Below are 25516 nucleotides of genomic sequence, written 5' to 3'. Positions count from 1 at the left end.
TTCATCCAGTGATGAATAAATTTTGTACATTATGTAGCAGTATCACTCAAATTCAAAATTAAGTAACAACTTAGATCCTTAGATTTATTCTTTAGTGAGGTAATGAGAAACTAATGGATAAGCAACTTATCTATACATGGTAATCTCCTTCATGGTAAAGAATTAATGTTGACATTTATAGATGATCTTATTTCATAAATTTGTGTAAAATTTATTATATTTTATCATACTACTTTCAAAATTGTGAATCCTTCGATATCATGTTTTATAAAAGAATATGAAGTAAATGGAATTTGATTCACTTAGCCATTTTTATACTTTTATTTTTAAATTTTCTAATTATTCATAAATTTTATAATGTTGATGCAAATCGCCCTCCTTATAGAACAAGTGCACATTATACAACAAGTGACAGATGTTACTCCCAATTTGCAACGAGTTCTGAAGCTTGAAATCTCATGATGGCTTCTTTTTGCCCAAGTAAATGAACTGGGATATCTGAGGAGTTTTCTTTTGATGATTTCAGCTGTGTAAGGCTGGTTTGGTAGTTTGCAAAAACACCACAATAATGATGGATTTTCTGCCTTCAGCAACCATTAGGAATTACTTGTATGAAACTGCTATCAAACCAGCAAGTCCACATTTATGCACCCATCTTTTTCAGGATTGTTATTAACCCAGGCATACTGCTGCCAAATAACCTTTCCTCCTTATGCCACAAAGCCTAGCTTGGTAACATTCACTTCAATAACTGTACATTTTGGTAATTACAACCAGAAGGATTCTTTTTTTTCATCATGTATAGTCACTCAGAGGTAGCTTTCAGCTCAGAATGTGTTATGTGGACCTTTTTGAAATATATGCCCACTGAGTTAAAGGTCTTTTCATACTAAGGTGACTTTTTCAAAGTCGTCACCATCAAGCCAGCCTTTAAGCAACCATCCTCTTCCATACCATTTTTTTTCATATTTTTTTTATTAAGGAAAAATTTGGTACGGATACATCATACCATCTTTTCCCTCCTTCCTATCCCCATTCCCCAGGGCCCCTCTTCAGTGGGGTTGTGGGTTATGTGTTGTGGGAGCAGCAGTCAGTTATTGGGGGGAGGCAGTGCATCTAGGCATGAAATCCCAACCTATGACTCTTACAGTCTTTCTGCCCTCTCTTCTGCAATATTCCCTAAGCCTTGGTGGGAGTGATTAAAGTCTACTTCAGTGATGAGCTATTAGGAGCCTCTGGATTTCTGTCTTCTTCACCTTTGCACTGCTTGCAAGGTCCCCATTAACCATGATTTTTTACTGACATGGTTAAATGCCAAATGACACTGACTACATTGCAGTTCTGATCAATTTGTGACAAAACATGGACAATCTGGTATTATAGCATAAAAGACTAGTACTGAGAGGCTTTTCATATGGCCATTAGTTATTTCTTCATTGTGGAGGCAAAAACCACATAGGATGAGAACTTTTTGGGGCCAAGGAAGGTGTACTTGGGTGTCTTGGTTTTAAAGTACCAAATCAAATTCATTTCAAGCATGTGAAAGGATACATTAGATCTGAAGAAACATTTGAGATGGGTACACAAATATGAAGATACCCAATTTCACTTTTTTATTTTAAATATTTTATTTTTTATTTGAGAGAGAGAGAATATGAGCATGGGAATGCCAGGGCTTCCATCCACTGCAAATGAACTCTAGATGCATGCACCACCTTGTGGATCTGGATTACATGGGTTCTTGGGAATCAAACCTGGGTCTTTTGGCTTTGCAGGCAAGCACCTTAACCACTAAGCAATCTCTCCAGCTCCACAATTTCACTTTTAATAGCTACTTGATCACCAACTTAACAGATGTATGGTTATTGAATATTTTAAGCAACTTCAATATGAAAAGTCAGGAATAAAATACAGAGATTCAGATACATTAAGTCAAATTAAAACAGTAAAATTTACCCCAAACGTGGATATAGCAATTGATATGGGTTGGTTTCTTTAAGAGAGCACAAGCTTTGAGAAAGAAAGACTATATGAGTGGCAGTCCTCAGCATCTATCAATTTATTGATAAATGGGTCACTTTCAACTGCTAACAGGAAATGCGTATACACAAAGGAAAATGAAACAATGCCACATGACACTTTCTGCTCCTGCACGAATCTGTTGTTGGCTCACCTTTCATTCTTCAGATAGCAGTAGCAAATAATAACATGACTTGGTAATCCCAGAAAATAAATGAATAATGATGAATGGATTTGGCATATTTTGATCTACAATATTAATAAAATATATTGGCCATAATAGCTGTATTCTATTGCTGAAACTGAAGAATGATAGCATCTGCCATTTCTCATGCCATTATTGTTGCATTATGAAGAAAACCCTTGCAAGGGAAACTGACATTGATTACTAAAATAAAACTGATGAAAGGTGCTTCACAAATAAGATGGTGGACAACCTGAGTAACTTCCACTTGTTCTAGATAAATGACACAGGTATTATCAACAGATTAATTCTCCTTTTATTTCTTGGTTGATGGTAGAGAGTATTTCCTGGCAATATTCCTTCCAATTCCAATTTCAATTGAACCATTGTATAAGAATCAACTTCTTCATAGGAGGATGTTTCTGAAGGCTCCAATTTAATTTTCCCTCCATGAAATTCAGGTTTTGTACTGGGTGTGAAATTGGTTTTAGTTTGAAAGCAATGTCTACAGATTTGTTTTGGACTGTGGTCAAAACCTCATTCACTGAAAAATGCTTTCACAATTATTTCGCATCTCTTCTTGTAGATAAAAAGATGAGTGACAGAAACAGGAAGTGGAGGGAAGAGGGGTAAGGGAATAAAAATGACTTGGTCTTTATCTAGAAAATGACAATGCTTTTTAAAAAAGATACCAAAGAGCTGGGTTCCCTGCACGGACAGTGTACAGGTAGTTATGGTAGTCTGGAGTGAGTAGGCCAGACACCTGTTTCCCAGCTCCTCCCACTTCCCTGGTCTGGGTTCCCTGCTCAGATAGTGCAAGGGCAGGCACAGTATGTGGAGTGAGTGGGCCAGACCCCTGTTTTCTGACTCCTAACAGTTCCCTGGTCCAAGTTCCATGGGTCCCAACTCCTTTTATGAAGCTAGCACCATCCCAATACAAAACCAGACAGCGATGCAATAAGGAAAGTAAACAATAGGCCTATATCCCTAGTGAACTTAGATGCAAAGATCCTGAACAAAATCCTTGCAAACTGAATTCAACAACACATCATAAGCAATATCCACTTTGGTCAGGTAGGCTTCATCCCACGGATGCAGGGGTGGTTTAATTTATGGAAATCAGTCATCATAACACACCACATAAATAACTTAACCATAAGAACAACATGATCATCTCAACTGAAGCAGAGAAGGCCTTTGACAAAATACAACACCACTTTATGATCAAAACCCTGAAAAGAATAGGCATGGAGGGTTTTTATCTTAACACAATAAAGGTTATATATAAAGCTCCTAAAGCCTAAATAATACTTAATGGGGAAAAACTCAAGGAGTTCCCACTGAGACCGGGAACAAGACAGGGTGCCCACTGTCACCTCTGCTCTTCTACATAGTGCCAGAAGTACTAGCACAAGCAATAAGACAGGAGAAAGAAATAAAAGGGATTCAAATTGGAACTGAAGAAGTCAAGTTAGCACTATTTGCAGATGGCATGATCCTATACATAAGTGACCTGAAAGTCTTCACCTCAAAACTTCTAAAGGTGATAAATTCCTTCAGCAAAGTGGCAGGATACAAAATCAATGCATAAAAATCAGTAGCTTTTTTCTGTGCACAGAATAAATACACAGAGAAATCAGTGAGGCTATCCCATTTTCAATAGCAACAACAAAAAAAATAAATACCTTAGAATAATACTAGACAAGGATGTGAAAGACCTATATAATGAAAATATTAAAACACTCAAGAAAGAAATAGAGGAGGACTTGAGAAGATGGAAAGTCTACTCATGCTCCTAGATAGGTGGAGTTAATATTTTGAAAATGACGATTCTACCAAAAGTAATATACAGATTTAATACAATATCAATATAAATACCAGCATCATTCTTCACAGAGATTGGAAAGAAATGATCTCAAAATTCAGATTGAATGACAGAAGGCCTTGAATATTCAAACATATCCTCAGTAGAACAAAAGAAACCAAACCAAATCATAACAAACAAACAAAAAATCTCTGGCAGTGTCACCATTCCTGATCTAAAACTACATTAAAAAGCCATAATGACAAAACATCATGGTACTGGAATAAAAACAGAAACAAAGACCAATGGAACATAATTGAAGACCCAGACCTTAGGTAAAGTAACCATAGCTGCTTGATCTTTGACAAAAGTGACAATAATGTAGATTTGAGCAAAGACAGCATCTTCAATAAATGCTGTTGGACAAATTGGATGACCATATGTAGAAAACTGAAATTAGACCCACTTATTTTGCCATATACAAAAATCAAATCCAAATGAATTAAAGACTTCAATATAAGATCTGAAATTCTTCAACTACTGCAAGAAAAAAAAAAAATAGGAGGCACTCTCTATGATATAGGACCCAGTAGCTCAGGAGCAAGTGCTCAATCAATGGGATCTAATGAAGCTAAAAAGATTCTTCACAGACAAACATATCATAAGCAGAGCCACTAGATTACCAACCAAAAGAAAACTTTTGCCAGCTACACCACAGACAGCAGCCTAATATCTAGAATCTACAAAGAACCCAAAAAACCTAAAAACTAAAAAATAAATCAAACAACCCACTCCAAAAGTGGGGCAGTGAACTAAGTAGGGAGTTCTCAGAGGAAGAATTAGAAATGGCTAACACACACTTAAGAAAATGTTCAGGGTCCCTAATTATTAGGGAAATACAAATTAAAACAGCTATGAGATTCTAACTTACCTAAGTAAAGGTAGCAAGCATTAAAAAAAAATCAAATGAAAACAAAGGCTGATGAGGATGTGGAGAAATAGGAACCCTCATTCACTGTTTATGGGAATGTAAGCTAGTACAACCACTATGGAAATAAATATTGAGATTCCTGAAAAGGATGAATATAGCATTACCAACAGATCCTTTTATTTCCTTAGTAGGCATTTACCCTAAAAGCTCCACATCTCAGTTTAGAGATATTTGCTCAACCATGTTAATAGCTGCTCAATTCATAATATCTAAAAACTGCAATCAATCCAGGTGCCCATCACTGGATGAATGGATAACCAAAATGTGGTATATCTACACAATGGAATTCAACTCAGCAGTAAAAAAAAAAATGACACAATGAAATTTGTAGAAAAATGGTTGAACTTGGAACAGATCATTCTAAGTGAACTCACACAATCACAGAAGGACAACCTTCACATGGTCTCACTCATCTGTGGTTCCTAACCTGTATCAGCTCGAGTTGTTGACATACCTGAATAGCATCTTGAGGGTTGGACAATAGGGAGGGCAGGGCTTGGGGGAGGGGGAGAGGTGGAGGGGACACACAAAACTGACCCCTAATTGAACTGGTACCATAGAATCTTATATCCTGGAAGTTAGCCTAAAAGGTGGAACCCTCAAGAGGATCTGAGGGGAAGCACCTGACTCAAAGTGCCCTGGAGAGGGTGAGATGATACCTAACCTTAATTGTCACTTGTTTCTTTTTCTTCTCTGTCTTCTTCTTTTCTTTCCCTTGGCAGTAGCCTATAAATACCGTGTACCAGGATGTGGTTTACATCCACATTGAGCTGTTGATCAGAGATATACCAGATCTCCCAAAACAAATAAGACAGACATCTGTGAAAGCACTTGGTTACCTACCAGACGTTAATGGTAAGAGCCTACTGCTGAATATACCATATGCTGTTTACATGGACCATGAAGAGACCTGGATGGAATTCAGAAGAGAGCCAGTCCCCAGACAATTAGTCCATCTAGTGCTATATAAGCTACCGGAGGAAACTGGCCAACATCTGTCCAAGCAACTCAAAGTCTAACTGACTCAGAAGCAAACCGCCTGAGGGATGCTCACACAAATGCACTAGTGGTGCACAGCCATGGTGGGTAACCAGCTTCTCTTGGATTGTTTAAGAGATCTTCTCACTGGAAAAGCAACCATATCTGGAACTGGGAAACAAGTCGGAATCATATTCATATAATGATTCTGCTTTCCATTGACAAGCTCCCACTAATCTTAGGTTATAAGAATGCCTACCCTTTAAATACTCTCTTAAATAATAAGGGTTATCCCATTTATCTGGTGCTGACTTCACTCTGTTGGAGAATCTGTTTCTCTTTTACAGAGGTGAGCTGGAGCTGAGGAGATAAACGACCCCTGGCCCCAGCTGAAACCACAGAGGAATTAGGGAAATGAATGAGAGTGCTGCTTTCTTAGTGCATCTGATATCAGCACAAGGAAAGATTGTTAGAGCCACAAGTTGGGACATTTTGCACAGAGACATTGCCTCTCCCCCATAACTGACTGCTGCACCCATAATGCATGACCTGCAATCTCCATGGGGTTGACCTGCATCCCCAGTGAGGAAGGCCTATTCAGAACAGGGACATGGAGGAAGAAAAGGATGGTATCAACATGTGTTGTTTACATACTAAATATGTCCATATCTAATAAAAATAAATAAAATACTTTTTAAAAAAGATATCAAATAAGGGAATTGATGCTAGTGATATATGAGGATGGTGTGTGTTGGAAAAGAAGCTGCTACAATGTAAGATGTGTTTTAAAATAGGCTAAACTAAAGAGATGTCTCATACACAAAGTCTCCCAACCACCTTTCTATTTCATTTTTCATAATCATTATGGTTTAAAAGTTCTCAACTTTGTTTTCTCTATTTTTGCCCTCCAGTCCCTGATTTATATAAATCTTCAGAGTCATTATTCTTGTATAATTGGAAGTTCTAGCCTAATTTGATTTGGAATTCAAAGGTAATATTAGTAACTGCTACACTCTAAGATCATTTAGTGCAAAATGGATCTCTGAAGCTGGTAGAACATCAGATACTTCACTGAGTTTGGACAATGACAGATGACAGCATTCTTAACTCCTATGGGTTTCAGTCACTTCATCTCCATATCTGTGTTTAAGATACTAATCTCACTCCCTTCTTGGGAACAGGAGATGTGCAAAGCAATTGTTACATGGACGGGAACTGAGGATTGTGACATGGAAATTGTCAATATCAGGGGAAATTTCCTAGCATGAATCCAAGCAGGTTTTGTTTTTTGTTTTGTTTTGTTTTGTTTTGTTTAGTTTTTTTTTTTTTTTTGAGAGAGAGAGAGAAGCAGAAAAAAATGGATGGATATTTTGTGCACTGGCTGTGTTAAAGAAAGCAAGACATTTCCTTTCTTCTCCTATCCATTGCATGACACTGTTTGGGACTTTGATCAGAGCAGAATTCTCAGAGGCCACTCATGGAAGGCCATGAGGATTGAGCACCTTCCTCAGTGGCATGTAGCAGTGGCTTATGAGAAAGATGGAGGAATGAGATTTTACTGGCTGCTTCTACATGAGTCTAGCTGTGGTGAGATAATAGGGAGATTTTAATGTTGCAGGGAGGGCAGAACCGTTACTATGTATGTAGGACAGTGAGCTGCAACATGTGCAAATAAAGGCAGAGAAGATCCATAGATAACTGAGTTACAAATTGTTGAGTACTTATAATGGTCACATACAGTACATATTCATATATATATACTTTACTCTATATGTATATATTTATAAAGTATTAATAAAATTTTCTTCTGTTTTAATAAAGCATACTCATGAAAATTATATACACTTAGTTAAGGGAAAAATATGGTGCTTTAATATAAGCATGTATTATGAAATGACTAATGTAGTCTAGATAATTAATCCATCTATGCACAGATGACTCAGAGAAGTTAAGTCAGTCTCAGGTAGCATAGGATCCATGAAACAGAGCCCAGATATAATATGGCTACAAAGAATATATGTTGGCATATATATTGTATGCTAATCCAGGTTGTCTGTAACCATAAAATGTGAAATTACTTTCTGCTTTGAATTCAGTCCTAGAATTACTTTTTTTTTTTGAGGTAGGCTCAAGCTGACCTGGGATTTACTATATGTTCTTAGGGTGGCCTCAAACTCCTGGAGATCCTCCTACCTCTGCCTCCCAAGTTCTGGGATTAAAGGCGTGTACCATCACACCCAGCTAGAGTTACTTTTCATCTGCTATGTGTGTTCCAATTGAGAATCACTCATATTCACTAGCTCATTTCTCACTAAGAGTTAGTCACGAGGGCTTTAAACAACTCTCCTCCAAGGGCTGTTATTTGATTCATCTGACCCTAATGTGAACAGGACCAACTTTAACTGTGAGTAGGAAGCAACTGCCTCAGGGATTGTTGGCATCTAATAAGGCTCAATGCCCTGAGTTTGATTTTAGATGAATGAGTGGTTGATAGTGAACACTAAGATTGTCTTGGCATTGACACTGTGAAGGTAGTTTAAAGCAAAGATTATATGTAAGTATTAGTAGAGTCATGACTTTCTCTCTTTCTGTATAAATGTAAAACAGGTATTTTGAAAACAATAAATTAGGAGCATGAAAAGGCAAAATGTGCTTAGGGTAGACAACCTCATCCTAGAATTGCATAATATGAAATGTTGACTTACTTTGTCCTTCAAAAAAATGTTATCAGTGTTCAGTAATTCAAAGTCCCTTACTATTCTCTGCTATTAAATCCAGCAATAACTGCAGAGCTCTGTCAGTTTGTGATTCAATGATGTGAGACTTACTCAGGCACATAGTATTAAGATACTTGAGTTCTCATCAGTTCATGATGATGTACACAGTGTAAATATATTTCCAACTCTGCATATGCTTTGTAGATGAGAAACAGCTAATTTTCATTCGTATGAGTAGATTTTACACATAGAACACATGAGGAGAATCATGATCTATGTCTAATCTTATTGCTTATATACTATCACTCCTGCCTGTAGCAATAAGAATCAGTTACTGATCGCTTATTATTCATGGAGCACACTTGGGCAGAATTTCAGGACAAGAGTAGATATGTAGGCAACATGGTCTCAGGATATTCTGAATTCATCATTTCTTAGTGCTTTCTCATTGAGTCACAGGGTCAAAGAAAAGATCTTGGTGCTATTCAAAGGAACTCAGCCTTGAAGACAAGATGGATTTGAATTTCCTGACTAGCATTTAATTTCCCAAATTAAATGAAGACTCTTCATTCTATTTAGGTAAGCATTATAGAATAAAAATGCAACAACAGTTAGCGTTCTACCCTGAAAATAAAGCAGTCATACAAGAAAAATGTACTTTCTGGGTTAAAAATTAGGTATTTATTATTATTTTTATTAAATCAAGAAATATATTCTATTAGCTTTTCCCAAAATGACAATCCTTTAGTGTAAAATTAGCAATTTTAAAATAGCAACTTTATCCAAGTTAATTTTTATCTTTTTAGGTATTAGTTTATTAAACCTCAGTGATATCAAGTCATCTTTAAAATATGTTTTTTGCTTATCTCTGTTTCGTAACTGAACTTATATCTATGAATATCAGAACACCATTCTACTACAAATATTCCCATATTTTTTCTTTTCTTTCTTTTTTTTTTAAGGCAAGCCTAAAGACTGACCATTTTTATGAGAGAGAGTGAGAGTGAGAAAAAGAGAGAGAGAAATAATTGATCACTAGGGCCTCTAGCCACTGTATTGATGCATGAGCCACCTTGTGTGCATGCATGACCTTCCACATGCCCCACCTTATGTGTCTGGCTTACATGGGATCTGGAAAGTTGAACATGGGTCCTTAGGCTTTGCAGGCAAGTGCCTTAATTGCTAAGCCATCTCTCCAGTCCAATATTCCCATCTTATGATGTGTCTATGCTTAATGGTGTCCTAGCAACAGGATTGTACATGATGGTGAGCAGCAGTGGTCTAACGAACGATACTCAAGCTTAGGGTGCTATTAGTCCTACTAAGAAACTAGAGTGCCTGGTTTTCCTTAGCAATCCTCTGCTTCTTCTAATTGGCAAAGTCGTCAAAGTATCACTTATCTGAACTAATCCTTGGAAGACTAGTCTTTACTATTTTATTTGTTCATTGCCAATCTTCCTACTAAAATAGAAGCTCTAGGGAGCTTAGATGATTTTTTTTTGTTTTGTTCACTCACTGACATGAAACATGGCTCAGCATATATGAAGAAATCAAACATTTGTTAACTCAAGAAAGTTAAGGTTGTACAATGATCCTTTTTGAGTTTCCTGTAAATTGAAACACAGGATGAATTTAGGTAAACAGAATCAACACAATAAATATTGCACATTACCCTAAGATTAATAATTATGATATATTTTGTTGTTTTGCTTTTATTAACCATGTATACTAAACTCATGCAAATAGTAGGCAAATCTTAATTCACTCTTCAAAGACTATGAGGAGACACAAAACTGGATTATTAGACAAAGACAATGGAAAGATGGAGAGATGGCTTAGCAGGTTAAAAGCACTTGTTTGTAAAGACTGGTGGCCTGGGTTCAATTCCCCAGTGATCTCTTTACTTTCAAATATATAAAAATGTTTAAAATTTTTTTATTGTTATTATTTTTTATTTACTTATTTGAGAGCGACAGACACAGAGAGAAAGACAGATAGAGGGAGAGATTGAGAATGGGCGCGCCAGGGCTTCCAGCCTCTGCAAACGAACTCCAGACGCGTGCGCCCCCTTGTGCATCTGGCTAATGTGGGACCTGGGGAACCGAGCCTCGAACCGGGGTCCTTAGGCTTCACAGGCAAGCCCTTAACTGCTAAGCCATTTCTCCAGCCCTAAAAATTTTTAATAAAAGAAAAAACAACACAAAGACAGTGGAGATTAAGTGAAAATATTATAAGATGAGGCAGTAAATGTTTGGAAATTTGGTTAGAAACATGGCTTGGGATGAGCCAAGATATTTATTTTGTCATCCAGTTAAGAAAAAGAAACTTGTGTAACATGTTCATTAATGTTTGAAAATAAGAACAAGGATATAAACTATGAAAAAGAAAAGGTGGAGCGACCGTCTCCTGCAAAGCACAAAACCTACAGGAGTATTAAAACAAATTGAAAGATAAGAAATACCCTGTGTTAGTTGAGTGGGGGTACTCAGAGAGGAGGCCTCTCAGATGCTCTCTGAAATCTACCCTGTGCTTACATGCTGCATGCTCGTTTTCTTGTCATAGTCACTTTTCTTCAAAGAATATCAAATGCATTCTATAACCTTTTAGAGACATATATGCTATCTAAAATATTTTAAATCTTCAGGGAAAATGTCATATCTTTCCAGTCAAAGAAGGTTTTTGCCAACTATTGTAAAGGTAGCAGACCTCATTCATCAGTAAAACAAATCCAAATCAAATTCTAAACCCTGACTTGAAGTATTTTAAAGAACATGATTCTTACCTGTGTTTCTGTGTAATCTGAAATACCGAAGAACTCTCAAAATGGCTGTTGCTTAAGCAATTTAATTAATCATGACTGAGTTTTGCAGTGCTGTTTAATGTCTTTCCTTTATTGTCAATATGTTTTCTTACAACAGCCAATGTGCATTTTCCAAGCTAATTCTGATGACAACACATATCAGTAAGATGTATTAGTTTAGCACCTAAAGAAAAAAAAAAAGCCTACAGCAGGTCTGAAAAGTTAAGTGCTATCTATTACTTTTAAGAGAACTTGCCTCAAGGCTCTGGCAAGACAGCAGTGGGTTTTTAAAAACAAGCTTTAGCACATCTAGACCCTGAAAGCATCATCCCTCCAAGCAACAAAGTGGAAACAAACAAGTCTGATGAAACACACTGGGCCTCATTTACAGATTCCCTGCCCTGGCAGGCTGATTTGATGAAGGACAAAATAAAAGTCAGCCTTAAAAGTGTTTACACTAATGGAAATGCATCGTGTGGCATCTAGGAGTAATGGAAAATCAATAACTCTGACTGGGGCAATGTGGTTCACCAGCACAAGGGAGAGTGCTTAACATCTTACAGACTCCTGTTAACAGTGAGGGAGTGAACCACTGGCTTCAAGGAGCTCCAGGGAACTAAAGATTGTGCAAAATATGAAGAAACTGGCAGCAATGGGGCATTCTTGACAAAATTCCATGAGCTACCAAACCATATGATCTACTTAAGACTTCTCAAGAAGAATCAATGTTAACTATATGAAAGTTGACATTTATTACACTTAAAATGGCATTCCTCTCATATGAAAAGAGTGAAATCTAGCAGAATAAATTCATTAAGACAGCACACACATGTGATTTTCTAGGCAGCAGCTGCAGGACAATAGCACACATCCTCTGATTATTCTGTGCTTTGTTGTATTTGGTAGACGATGTCATTGCTGTACTATCTGTCCTGACCCCACACACACTGCCAGCAGTGGTCACATTCAATTGTCTCAATGACTAATTTCTCCCATGAGCGATATTGGAAAATTAATTGCATACTGTCAAGGAGTAGATATTATTGTCCTTGGTAAATTTTTAATTTAATATTGAGGTCATTTTTCTCCATGAAAAAAATATTGATAGTTAGCTTCAATGGGAAAATGGTATTTAATATAAAAATATTCACAACCAATGGAAAGAAAAAGAAGTGAATCTAAATGTCACATGGGTGAGAGGTAAATGGCCTTTAAGCTTCATCACAATGGTTTCATTTCTGCGACTATTCTTTTTTTCAATATTGCTCAGTGGACCATATAATCTAATTGAGGACACAGACCAGTTTACCATCAAATGAAAATATTATATGATATTAAATAGCAATAAGTCCTCTGCATTACAAAAGGGGATAAAATAAGTGAGCTGGCTAGGAGTGCTACTTCAGTTAAAAGTAAATTTCTGTGAGGATGATTTTCATATGAAGAGCTGATCTGTTTGGGAGAGAAAACCCTGCAAATCCCTGGAGGAAGATCATGCTGGCTAGAGAGAGAAGAATGTGTTCTCTAGAGGAGGAATGATATGGCTCTGCTCCAGAGTAGTTATGGGAGGGGCAGTGATGGGGAGCTGTACATAACAGGGAAAAAGTCCAGTGAGGGAATGCTGAGCTAGGTGAGGAGTGAGATGCTGCTGTAAAGAATGGTAGATGGGCTGGGCGTGGTGGCGCACGCCTTTAATCCCAGCACTCGGGAGGCAGAGGTAGGAGGATCGCCGTGAGTTCAAGGCCACCCTGAGACTACAGAGTTAATTCCAGGTCAGCCTGGACCAGAGTGAGACCCTACCTCGAAAAACCAAAAAAAAAAAAAAAAAAAGAATGGTAGATGGATGGCCAGATGAAGATGCCTTTGAAGGCATTTCAAATTCAATCTTTTAACAGCTTGAGCAACCGGTAAATTCTAACAGTATTTGCAGAGAAGGAGTTTGAGGAAGTGGCACACATTATGAAGGTTAAAAAAAAAAAAAAGGGTACAAAGTCCTATAGAGTTACTATGCACATGCTAATATGGAAAAGCTGGATGTATATCAGCTATAGTCTGAATGTTTCCCAGCGAACTCACTTCGTCACTTAAATATCACTGCTACTGTATAAATAGGTAGGTCCTACAACATGAAACCAATGAAGTAATGAACTTTTGCCATGGTATAAAACAGCACTAAGTCCCTTGCCAGATGCTGATACCATGTTCTTAAACTTCTAGACTCCAGAATGGTGAGCCAGATAGACTGCTACTGTATACTAATTATGTATTCTGTGCTTTTCTGTTATGTCAACAGAAGATGGACTAAGACACCGTCCAAACAAAGTATTACATAAACAGTTGGGAAGCTCAGGGAAGAGGCTGAGTCTGGAGGTAGAGATGAGGAACAACTGGAGTACCTGTTGACTTAAGAACACAGAATTAGATAGAAGTCACTTGAAAAGGAAGGATAGAATGCCAGAGAAAAGAGCCAGGGATGTAGCACTGAGAAACTGCAGTACTTAGAATTTAGAAAAGAAGCGAGAGAACCAAACACACCAGAGAACTGTGCATTAAAAGCAGGTTTAAAAAGCATTTTAAGATGAAAGGAGTGTTAATCCTAGGTATTTGAGAGTTGAAGCAGGAAAATTTCAAGATTAAGCCTGTTATGTCTATGGAGTGAGTTCAAAGCTAGATGGGTAACAGTGACATTCTGTCTTAGAAAGGGGTCAGTGGCAGAGTGCTTGTGCAGCGTGTGACTAGCCCTAGCTCCATACAACAGAAGAAACAAACTGAAGGGACCCTGTACTGGGGAACAAATAAGCTCATGATTTTAGGAAGATGGTGTTTGATAACAAGAGCAATGCTTCTCTGACAAGAAATCAGAGCTCCAGGGAAAGCTTACTTGTGGAACAGAAGTTGACTAAAATGAAAACAAGGTGAGAAGCAGAGCTAACTGGAGAAAGGAGTCTTTTCAACTGATAGTGCCAGGAAACTAGGGTGTCCACATGCAAAGAATAAACCTAGATCCCCCCTCCCAATCTCTCACCAGTTACACAATTCAGCTTTATGTAGATTAAAGGCTTAAATGTAAGACAGAAAGCAATGAAAATACAGAAGAAAATAAGGGAATGACTACAGGATGTTGGAATGGGCATGCCCCTAAAAATCCAAAAAACTAAAACAAGTGGGGTTCTATCAAACAAATAAGCTCCTAGATAGAAAAGGAAAACATTCATCACTGGGAAGGGATGACACAGAGAATGGGAGACGATTTCTGCTCACTAAATTTTTAACCAAGGTTTTTATTCAGAATATATAGGGAACATAAAAACAACAGCCAAGAAAATCTATAAAGAAAAAGAGTACAATAAATCCAAATATACATTTTATCAAAGGAAGACATAGAAATGAACACCAGATATTAAAAAGAATGCTTAACACTATTGTTCTTCAAGGAAATTAAATCAGAACCATAATGTTGTATCACCCTATTCCAACCTAGTATCAAGTATACTTAGTATCAAGACCAAAACAGGGTGCTGGAAAGATAGCCTAGCAGTTAAGGTGCTTCCTGCAAAGCCTAACAACCCGGGCTAAATACCCCGGTTCCCATGGAAAGCCAGATGAACAAAGTGATACATGCATCTGGCGTCCTTTTGCGGTGGCTAAAGGAACTGAAGTGCCCATTCTTTCTTCTTCTGTCTCTCTCAAATAAATAAATAAATAAATATATGAATAAAATATTTTGAAAAAACATATGGTCAAAAGGGAACCTTTGTCCACTGTTGATAGGAATCTATATGAGTAAAGCTACTATGAAAATCAGTATGGAAGTTTCTCAAAGCTAAAAGTAAAACCAGTTTATAATCCAGAAATCCCAGTCTTGAGTGTACAGTCAGAGGATAAGAAAACAGTGTTGAGGGAAATATTTGCATTCCCATGTTTATCGCAACACGATAGTCAAGAATGGAGAAAACTCACCAACTGGTGAGAAGATGAAGAAAATACTGTATAGACAGCAGAATACTATTTAGACTTGACAAAAACATTAGAATCTTGACATATGCAATAACTTGGATGAAACTAGAGATAAATAGCATAGAAAGACAAATAGTGTGTGATCTCACTTGTGTGTGGCATCTAAAAACCACTGGTCTTATAGAAGTTGAGGACTTAACAGGGCTTGTTCAATTCTAGGGAGCAGGATGGAGAGAGGCTGATCAGTCCACGCACTGTACTCAGAAAGCTAAAAAAGGGCTGGAGAGATGGCTTAGCGGTTAAGCGCTTGCCTGTGAAGCCTAAGGACCCCGGTTCGAGGCTCCATTCCCCAGGACCCATGTTAGTCAGATGCACAAGGGGGCGCACGCATCTGGAGTTTGTTTGCAGTGGCTGGAGGCCCTGGCATGCCCATTCTGTCTCTCTCTCTCTCTGCCTTTCTCTCTCCGTCTGTCGCTCTCAAATAAATAAATAAAAAATAAACAAAAAAATTAAAAAAATGAAAAAATAAAAGAAAGCTAAAAAAATGGTAGTCTGCTGGGGACCCCACCCAAGTTGGGAGCTTTCTGCTTTACAGTTTTTTTCTACAATAAAACTTGCTTAACTTAATAAGAAAGATAGAAGAAACAATTTTAATATTCTTGCAATAAAGATGTGATAAGTGAGCAATGGGAATGATAGAGTGCTTCTCTAGCATACACTCTGCCCTGGTTTGACAGCCAGCACCATATAAATTAGTCATGGTGATTCATGCCTGTAATCCTAGCACTCAAGAGACGGAGGCCAAAGGATCAGGAGTTCAAGGTCAATTTTCAATTATGTAGTAAGTTCAAGGCCATTTTGGGATGCATGTCTATCTCAAAACACTAAAACAAAATTGAATGAGAAATGCTAGCCTGATTACTCGGTGAGATATAAATGTTTAACTTGATTATACAATATGGACAAATACTGAAATATCACAGCATACCCCTGTTAGTAGATACATTTTAATGGAGCTATATATTGGCTAAAGATAAATTTAATTAAAAATGAAACTCACAGGGCTGGACAGATAGCTTAGTGATTAAGGTGCTGGCCTGTGAAGCCTAAGGACCAATTTTCAACTCCCCAGGACCCACATAAGCACATGATGTGGTATGCATCTGCGGTTTGTTTGCTGTGGCTAGAGGCCCTGGCACGTCCATTCTCTCTCTCTAATAAATAAAAATGAGCCGGGCATGGTGGTGCATGCCTTTAATCCCAGCTCTCGGGAGGCAGAGGTAGGAGGATTGCTGAGAGTTCGAGGCCGAGGCCACCCTGAGACTCTATAGTGAATTCCAGGTCAGCCTGAGCTAGAGTGAGACCCTACCTTAGAAAAACCATAAATAAATAAATAAATAAATAAATAAAAATGAAAACATATATAAATAAAATAAAAATTACAAATATTGAAAAGGTAACAAAAAACGTAGTACAAGCAGTTTAAAGAAGTATTGATTGGAGAGACATTTTCAAATCATTTCACACACATAAAATAAAGTGAATTTTGTTATAATAGGAACTTCTGAGAGCTGAGGTTTCAACTTCATCTTTTCAGTTGCCTTTGCAGTGACTATGATTAAACTTTTTTTTGATATGCTGGCTGTTTATAGCTTGTGTCCATTGCCACTGGCAGTGTCCACACTTATTGGCCAATAATACTGCTGTTCCAGTTAATATTCGGACCATCATGTTCAGAAAGTTAAATAGATACTTTTTACATACAAAAAGCAGAACTAGGCTAATTTCATTGTATTTTAAATGCAGCAGACTTTTAGAAACAATGAGCTGAGTTTTGTTGCCAGGGCAGTTTCCTTGTTTTCATTTTCTTGGTAAAGATTTCATGTTCTGGAACAACCCCAGAAGCTTTACCTCTGACCCTAGGGACCACCAATGAAAGAATGTGACCAAAAGTAAAGCCAGAGGAGTAATGAACCTGGACTATCATACTTGCCATATCTGTCTCCAGAGAGTTTTGGGTCAAGAATGCTCATCCTCTGAGCTCTGATGATAAATTAGCCACTCCCAAGTAAGACTAGAAAAACAAGATACATTGTGATATTTTAGACAGATGGAAAGAATTAAGCAAATTTTATTGTTTCAGAATTATATTCTCAGTGAATTGAAAGATTTTTCTAAAACTATTTTTTAGTTTAGAGATCAAGGCCAAAGAAAAGCCTAACACATTGCTTTCCTTGTTGTATACCTACTATAGAGATACATCATCACTCTCAATGTCTGTCTGTAAAACAAATATACATGCTGGAGCTAAACCTTTCATGCATGTTAGTAATGTTTTGTTTTTATACTACCAAAATTCCATTCAGAGAAGCTTGGTGTTGCTACACTGAGCTTGGTTTATAGATTCCTTGTGGCCCTAAGAGTGTAATGAGAAATTTATACTTCTCAATGTACTCCCAAGTGGTATACTCAAGTTCTCCTAGTATGCCTCCCAATACTATGGAAATAATTCAACAGTTATGGAATGCTTACTAGATGTAAAGTATATATTCTCAAAGAAAATGAAGTAGCATATGAATAAATACAATAAGCTCTGACTTTTATAGCTATAGACAATGATAGCCACAGAGGTTACAGGAACCTGCCCAGAGAGCCCAATAAATCACTACTAGGAAATACACCAATGACATTCAATCAATATCCCCCAAACTGTTCTGTTCCCATTTACTTGATTGAGAATTCTTCATAGAAATAAATCCTACTTAGGAAATTATATTGTCTTCCAACTAAGCAAATAAACACTTTCCATGCACTTGCTTTGTACTCAGTATATGGACAACTTAATGTGCAGTAAGTGATATACTATCAGCAGATAAAAATACATAAGGCAGTTAGGATTTTTGTCTTTTATCTGGGAGTAAGCTGAGATCATGAGAGTAGTTGAGCAGCTGGCCCAATGTCGGGCAGCGGTACAGCAGCACAGCAGCTGATGCATCAGCTGTGAATAAGGACTTGCTTCCGGAGCAGTAAGGAGACATCATTGCTCAGCATATCCGTTTTCTCATGATACTTTCTCCATCTAAATATTTCAATTGCTCACCTAGAAGATAGTTGTCATGCGAATATGTTCTGTTTCATAGATATAATGAAACTGGAATGTTGTAGCTCATGTTCAGATTATGTTTGCTCATACTGTTTTGCTATCTGGAGCACAGGAAAAGGATATCTTGTGTAACATTCCTTGCAAAATGAAGGGATGGCAGTAGGCCTGGGTTTATCCTTTAAGTCATTGACAAAGCCTGCCAAAGAATCAAGCTAAGATGTACATTAAGCTGAGATGCTTTATGGCCATCTTGGAAATTTTATAGCCAGGACTGGAGAGATGGCTTAGCAGTTAAGCACCTGCTTGTGAAGCCTAAGCCCCAGTTCAAGGCTAGATTCCCCAGGAACCACATAAGCCAGATGCACAAGGTGGTGCATACATCTGGAGTTCATCTGCAGTGGCTGGAAGCCCTGGTGTACTCATTCTCTCTCTCTCCTTCTTTATCTCTCTCTCAAATAAACAAAATTTTAAAAAAGAAATTTTATAGCCAATGCATATTTGAGTCTAAAGTTAGAATATTTCTATCAATGAATGCTGTTTCCTTAATATACTTATAACTCGTGCTCTCACCTAAGGATATTTTCATAATGCTCAGGGCCTCTGACAGTAGATTCTCATGTCTTAGCATGAGATTTGGGGATTATTCAGGGGTCCCTAGTAAAATCTATCAGAATTTGCAACTTGCTTAAAAATCACAACTTTTCTGTTTCTTTGAAGCTTATATACTGGCAAGGTTTGTGCTTCTATCACTGTTATTGCATAGATTATTAAGTGTTGATATATTTTATTAGAAGACATTTTAATTTTTTTAAAAAAATTATTTATTCATTTATTAGAGACAGAGAGAAGGAGAGAGAGAGAGAGAATGGGCACACCGGGGCCTCTAGTCACTCCAAATGAACTCCAGATGCATGCACCCCCATGGGCATCTGGCTTACATGGGACCTGGAGAATTGAACTGGGTCCTTAGGCTTTGCAGGCATATGCCTTAACTGCTAAGCCATCTCTCCATCCCAAGAAGACTTTTTATTATAAATTGAGGCAGGGTGGAAGCACATAAAGGATCAACATGAGTAACGTATGTGTATATTATAAATGCAAGCATAATGCATAGCAATCTAATAAACTATGTTATCTTAAGACTTCTTTGTTTTGAATGTCAATGGGATATTTTAAGTTATCTGTATTACTTAGGTTTTTCCTCACTGTGACAGGACACCTGGAAGAAATACCTTAAGGGAGGAAGGGTTCATTTTGACTCACAGTCTAAGGGTAAACTATCATGTCATGGAAGGCATAGCAGTTAGATGGGCTTGGTCTGGGATTCTTCACATTGCTGCAGACCAGGATTCATGGATCTGGGGCCAGACATAACTCATAAAGTCCACTGCTTAGCAGCTAACTTTCTCCAGCTGCCCCCCCCCCCACATACCTTGCACCAAGATATGCCTTAGATACATTATAAAAGAGGAGTTATTGGATTGGCTTAACATGATAGGGTCTGGGTAATAAAGCAATGCTGGAGAGACAGAGCATGATGTTTCCAACCCAGGAAAGGATGCCTTTGCTGTCCCAACATGGCTTTCTGGTGAGTCATTTGCATTGAGTTTATCTGGAGAAAGATGAAGAACTTGTGGTCTGATGTCAGCGAGAGACAATAGTGACAGACACAGTCATCCAGAAAAGTTTGCAGACTTTGGCTTCCCTCAAACTTCTATTCTTTGTGATATGCTTCTGAAAACCTTCCTCAGCAACCTCTTTTTCTCTTCCAAATTTTTCAAAATTTGGGTAATGATTGTTAGGAGGTACATGGCTGTAGCTTATGCCTTTTTGAAGGACAAAAGCAATCTACTACAAATATCATACCGAGTCCTGATCACACTCCTGAAAGCAGAACTGATAAATCTGTGTATGAACTCATATACAGTAGTCCAAGGTCCTTAATAAAATAGTATGGGAAGTCCTGATCAATACAGATAGTTGAAAAAGTGCTGAAATACTATACATACACACACACACACACACACACACACACACACACAAACACACACACACATATATATATATACACACACACATGAAACACATCATGGGCCATAAAAACATCTACCATCTGCTCTCCTTACAACAATTTTATCCAGTTCTTATTCATGGTGACGTGAACATTGTGCCACCACCCACAGGGCCAGAATGTCTCTCAAAGGAACAGCACCAGACTGCCTGGAGAACTACAAGATGCCCAGAGGGATCTATGTTGGACATTTGCCCATGGGCCCATTCCTGAGCACATGCAGCAGCTCCACCTCCCCATAGCTGACATTGTGTATCCTCACAAACAGTTTTGGAGGTTTTTGAATCGCATAGTCATATTTATCACAGTGTCTCCACACCTGGTACCAGTTTAGTGTGCTCATTGTTTGTGTCATTGCTAAGACAGAATATCTGACAGAACCAATTTAAGGGAAGAAGGATTTACTTTAATGCATGATGTACAGTGATACAGTCCGTCTTGGCTGGAAAGCTATGATAGTGGGCACTGGCTTGATCCAGGTATCAGGGTGCTAGTGTGGCTTCCCGTATTTCTCCAGAACAGGAAGCAGAGTGGTCATGCAAGGCTGTAACTCATAGGACCCATCCTCCAGAGACATAGTTCCTCCAGGTAGACTCTACTTCCTAAATTATTTCTAAAAGTAGCACCACTATTTGGGGACAAAGTTCTGAGACACATGATTTGCACGGACATTTTACCTCTGAATCATAGCATTGTGTTATTAGGAGAAACAGATATCAAAGATTCATTCTTCTTGTTCCATAATTATGGTCAGAAGATGCCACAATATCCATAAATATACAGTGATTGTTTTATCCAATCCTTCATATTTGATTTAAATAGAATATCAGTGTGAACAGTATTAAAAAATACATCTATAAAGTTGCTTTGGGGTTGAAGGTCAACATCATATCTCTGTGCAACATATCAGATTTCTAATGAAGTACATCATATTGATAAATATTACAATTCAAATCCTTAGGCATATATGCAAAAAAATAACAGTAGAGTTTGGGAAGGTACTAAGCATTATCAGAAAATATTATGCTACCCCTGGCAAGTACTTTATGACATTGTTGTACTTAAAAATTGGTATGCCTAGAGCTGGGTGTGGTAGTGCATGCCTTTAATCCCAGCACTTGGGAGGCAGAGGTAGGAGGATCACTGTGAGTTCAAGGCCACCCTGAGAATACAGAGTGAATTTCAGGTCAGCCTGGGCTACAGTGAGACCCTACTTCAAAAAACAAACAACAACAACAACAAATTGGTATGCCTATAGTTCTGAAGATTAACTTTTAATGAACAAAAAAAGGCAATATGGAAATAAAAGTACAACTAAACATGAAACAAAATTTTGCCTCCAAGCACTGATATGTACTTGGTAAGTAAGAGATAATTGTTCACTTATCACATATGCCAGTTGCCATAGGCTTGACTTTATGGTTATCTTCCATTTTATATCTATAAATCAATTAATATATTATTGTTTTTCTGTACCAGCCCAGGTACACTTGATTCATTGCCTCTTTCTGAAAGATAAATTGGCAAATTAACATATTTATGAAACTGTTCAGGTTATAGACTATACTCAGAAATTAGTTATCTGAAAAAATTGCAAATTATTTTGTAAATACATGATTTGATGACCCATCTCCTTTCTTCCAACTCATATGGTCCTGGATGGTTAATACTGCACATCCCTTTAAATGATAAATACACTCTAGTAACTATAAACATAAATCAAATCCCTCAACTAACTATGCATCATCTGCCTTGCAATTAGCCTTAGTGAGAAATGGGGACTTCTTCAAAACTCTTCTTTTGGAACAACATACAGGCAGGATGATTAGTTATTTTAATGTAAGCACCTGCAAGACATGCTAATTAGCTCAGTCAGTGTCCATGAAAGACTTCTTCAACTTTACTTGCTGAATCTCAAATGCATACAGTGTAAGAGAACAAATATTCCTATCATAATTAATAATGTTTCTGAGAGGGAGATAGGCAGCATTAAGAAGAGGCAGATAGAAAGGAAGATCCATAGGAGAAATATAGATCCACCTAGGAGAGATAAAATCAGCAGTGGCTTGTTAACATGACACATTCACCCTGCTATCTGCAGCAACTGCCACGGAGCTGGAATTACTAACGTGTGCACAGTTCTGGGCCCCACTTCTTTCCAACTCTGCCCCCCAGGTATGCTGACTTCTGGATTTAGCCCCAACCCAAGATAAAAAGCATGGCTGCTCACAAGGCTTTTGGTGAGCTTTTTCTTTTATTCTGGCTCTTACACTGTTCATCTCCCAGGACTTGAGGTTTTTGTTTTGTTTTGTTTTGTTTTGCTACCAGTAAGGTTTTGTCCTTCCCACTCTGATAGCTTGGCTGCTGGTAGGATGGGAAAGGATGATATAGTGTTGCCTTAGTTTTAAAAGTATTTTTAATACTTTATTCATTTTTTTTTAGAGAAAGAAGCAGCTCGAGAAAGAATGGGCCCCCCATGGCCTCTAGCCACTGCAAATGAACTCCAGATGCATGTGCCACTTGGTGCTTCTGATTTTTATGGGTACTAGGGAATCAATCCTGGGTCCTTAGGCTTTGCAGGCAGGTGCCTTTAACCACTAAGCCACCTGTCAAGCCCTGTTGCCTTATTTTAAAGCCTCTTTTTAATACTATTTTTCATTTTTTTCTAGGCCCATGGACTTTTACATGGGCCCTTAGACCTTGTATTTACTCCTCACCCTTTGTTTCCTGGACTTTGAAATAAAGCTTAATATTTCACTAAAGCAATCCTTATCCATCTTGTTTTATTTCAAGTCCTTGGTAAAGCAGATATGAACTTAGATTTGGGGTTTATGTTTGAATCCCCAAAAGTATATCCTGCCTCATTTCCATTTTTCTATTTCCAGTCAAGGTCTGATTTAGCATGCTCTTACTTCTACTGTCAATTATACAACATGATTAATTGGCTGCTTGCACTGTAATCCAAAATAAAGAGATGTCCTCTAAAGCCATTGAAATGAAAGAAAATAAGTTTCCATTTTCTAATATTATTAAGTGTTCTTCTTGCCACACCTCCAGCTGGAATTACAATTGGCCCACTTTTCTAAAACAGCATCCATTCAATTCCAGGTGCAGCTGTTTACTTGAATCTCCTTGCTTTATTTTCAAAGTAATTCTATAAGCAGGTTTTATTTTTCTTATTTTGCAATATGGATAGTGAGCTTCAGAGAAATGTCCTGATTTGTCCACTGTATTATAGCTAGTAAGTAGATGAGCCAATCTCATACAGTCAAGTTCATATGAGAATTTGATGAGAGTTATTTTGCTTGCCATAGCTCTAAATGACCTTAGACTTCTGTCTTGTTTAATATTTTCAGAGTCCCCAACAAAACTACTGAACTATATAGGTATGTTTGCCCACAACTGCACAGAATAGACCTCAGGGTGCCTTTCTGTTTTATTACTTACCTCTTTCTCTTTTTTATGACAGAAAGAGCAAGAGAGAGAGAGAGAGAGCAAATGAATTGGTGTGCCAGGGCCTTAGCCAGTGCAAATGAGCTGTGGATGCATGCACCACCTGTGCATATGTGTCACCTTGTGCACCTGGATTATGTGGGTTCTGGGAAGTTGGACCTATGTCCTTAGACTTCACAGGCAAGTGCCTTAATCACTAAGATATCTCTCTAGTCCCCACTTACTTCTTACTCTATTCCCAGTTATCTTTTACTTTCATAGTCATTTAATAGCTTTGAAAGTTTGTCTTGTTTCCATTACAACCACCTCTAAGATAACACTTTATTATTCTGTCAATAATGCTTCACTTTTGTTTTTGGGAAAAAAACAACACTCCTTTGACTTTTATTTGGTAAGTATCTGTACACTCAATAATTTCGTCTGTCTCTCTTCAGTGTTTACAATATAGTCATGAACTAGCTATGTGTGGTTTTAGACTCTGCCTTTGTGGGGCTTACAGTATGATCACAGTGTAAATAAATAGGATAATTTCAGAAAATGATTTGTGATGTAGTGAAAGTAAACCATGATAATGGGTTGTCAGAAAATTCTAGGATCTAAAGACTTCTCTGAGGACAGCATCAGTGCAGAGAAAGATACTAGGTATGGAGGTATGAAGGCTCCAGTCTAGTGTCAGCAAGAGATTAAAGAATTAAAAAAATATTCAAATAAATGAAATGGATGGTAATATGCATTTCAAAGGAATAAAATAAGGATTGAAAAGGAAAATAACAAGGAGGATATTCAGGAAGTTATCTAGGTGGGTTTAGATATGACCCAGTCTGAGAGGCTGAGAATGACCTAGACAAAAGATGTGTATAATACTAAGTAAATAAGGTGCTCAATTTTCTACTTAACATAGGTCAGATACTATCTTAGGTCTTAGGAATGCAATGATGAATAAATCCCACGTCTATCCTGACTTCCTGGAGATTATAATTTACTGGATGAGTTTATTAGACCATGATGAATATGAACTTGGGTATTTTTCCTTGACACTAAAACCAGCATATCACAATCTTTTAAAAATATTTTATTCCATTTATTTATTATACAGAGAGAGAGAGAGAGAGAGGAAGAGAGAGACAGAGAGAGACAGAGAGAATGGGAACACTAGGGCCTCTAGCTACTGCAAATGAATTCCAGATGCATGCAACACCTTATGCATCTGGCTTATGTGGGTACTGGGAAATTGAACTGGGTCCTTGTATTTCACAGGCAATTTCCTTAACCACTAAGCCATCTCTCCAGCCTCATAGCACAATTTTTAGTATACATTGCCCTTCTTTATGTTTTTTAGTAACAGGACCAAATAATTTTTTGTTAAAGTTCCATAGTGCACTACTGTGGTGGTAACTTTCACATTTATGCATGTATCCATGGTTGTAGGATCCCTGTGA

At 37.6% G+C, this 25516-nt stretch overlaps 1 protein-coding gene across 4 annotated transcripts in view; it reads right to left on the bottom strand.

The window, feature by feature from the left end:
* Positions 1 to 25516, bottom strand: part of Tmem117 (transmembrane protein 117) — a 517186-nt gene that overhangs the window by 16449 nt on the left and 475221 nt on the right. The window lies entirely within an intron of this gene.

The sequence above is a fragment of the Jaculus jaculus genome, chromosome 6, assembly GCF_020740685.1.
Source record: "Jaculus jaculus isolate mJacJac1 chromosome 6, mJacJac1.mat.Y.cur, whole genome shotgun sequence".
Classification (NCBI taxonomy): domain Eukaryota; kingdom Metazoa; phylum Chordata; class Mammalia; order Rodentia; family Dipodidae; genus Jaculus; species Jaculus jaculus.
Note: the sequence above shows the minus strand (reverse complement) of the source record. Positions and strands in the feature narration are given on the sequence as shown.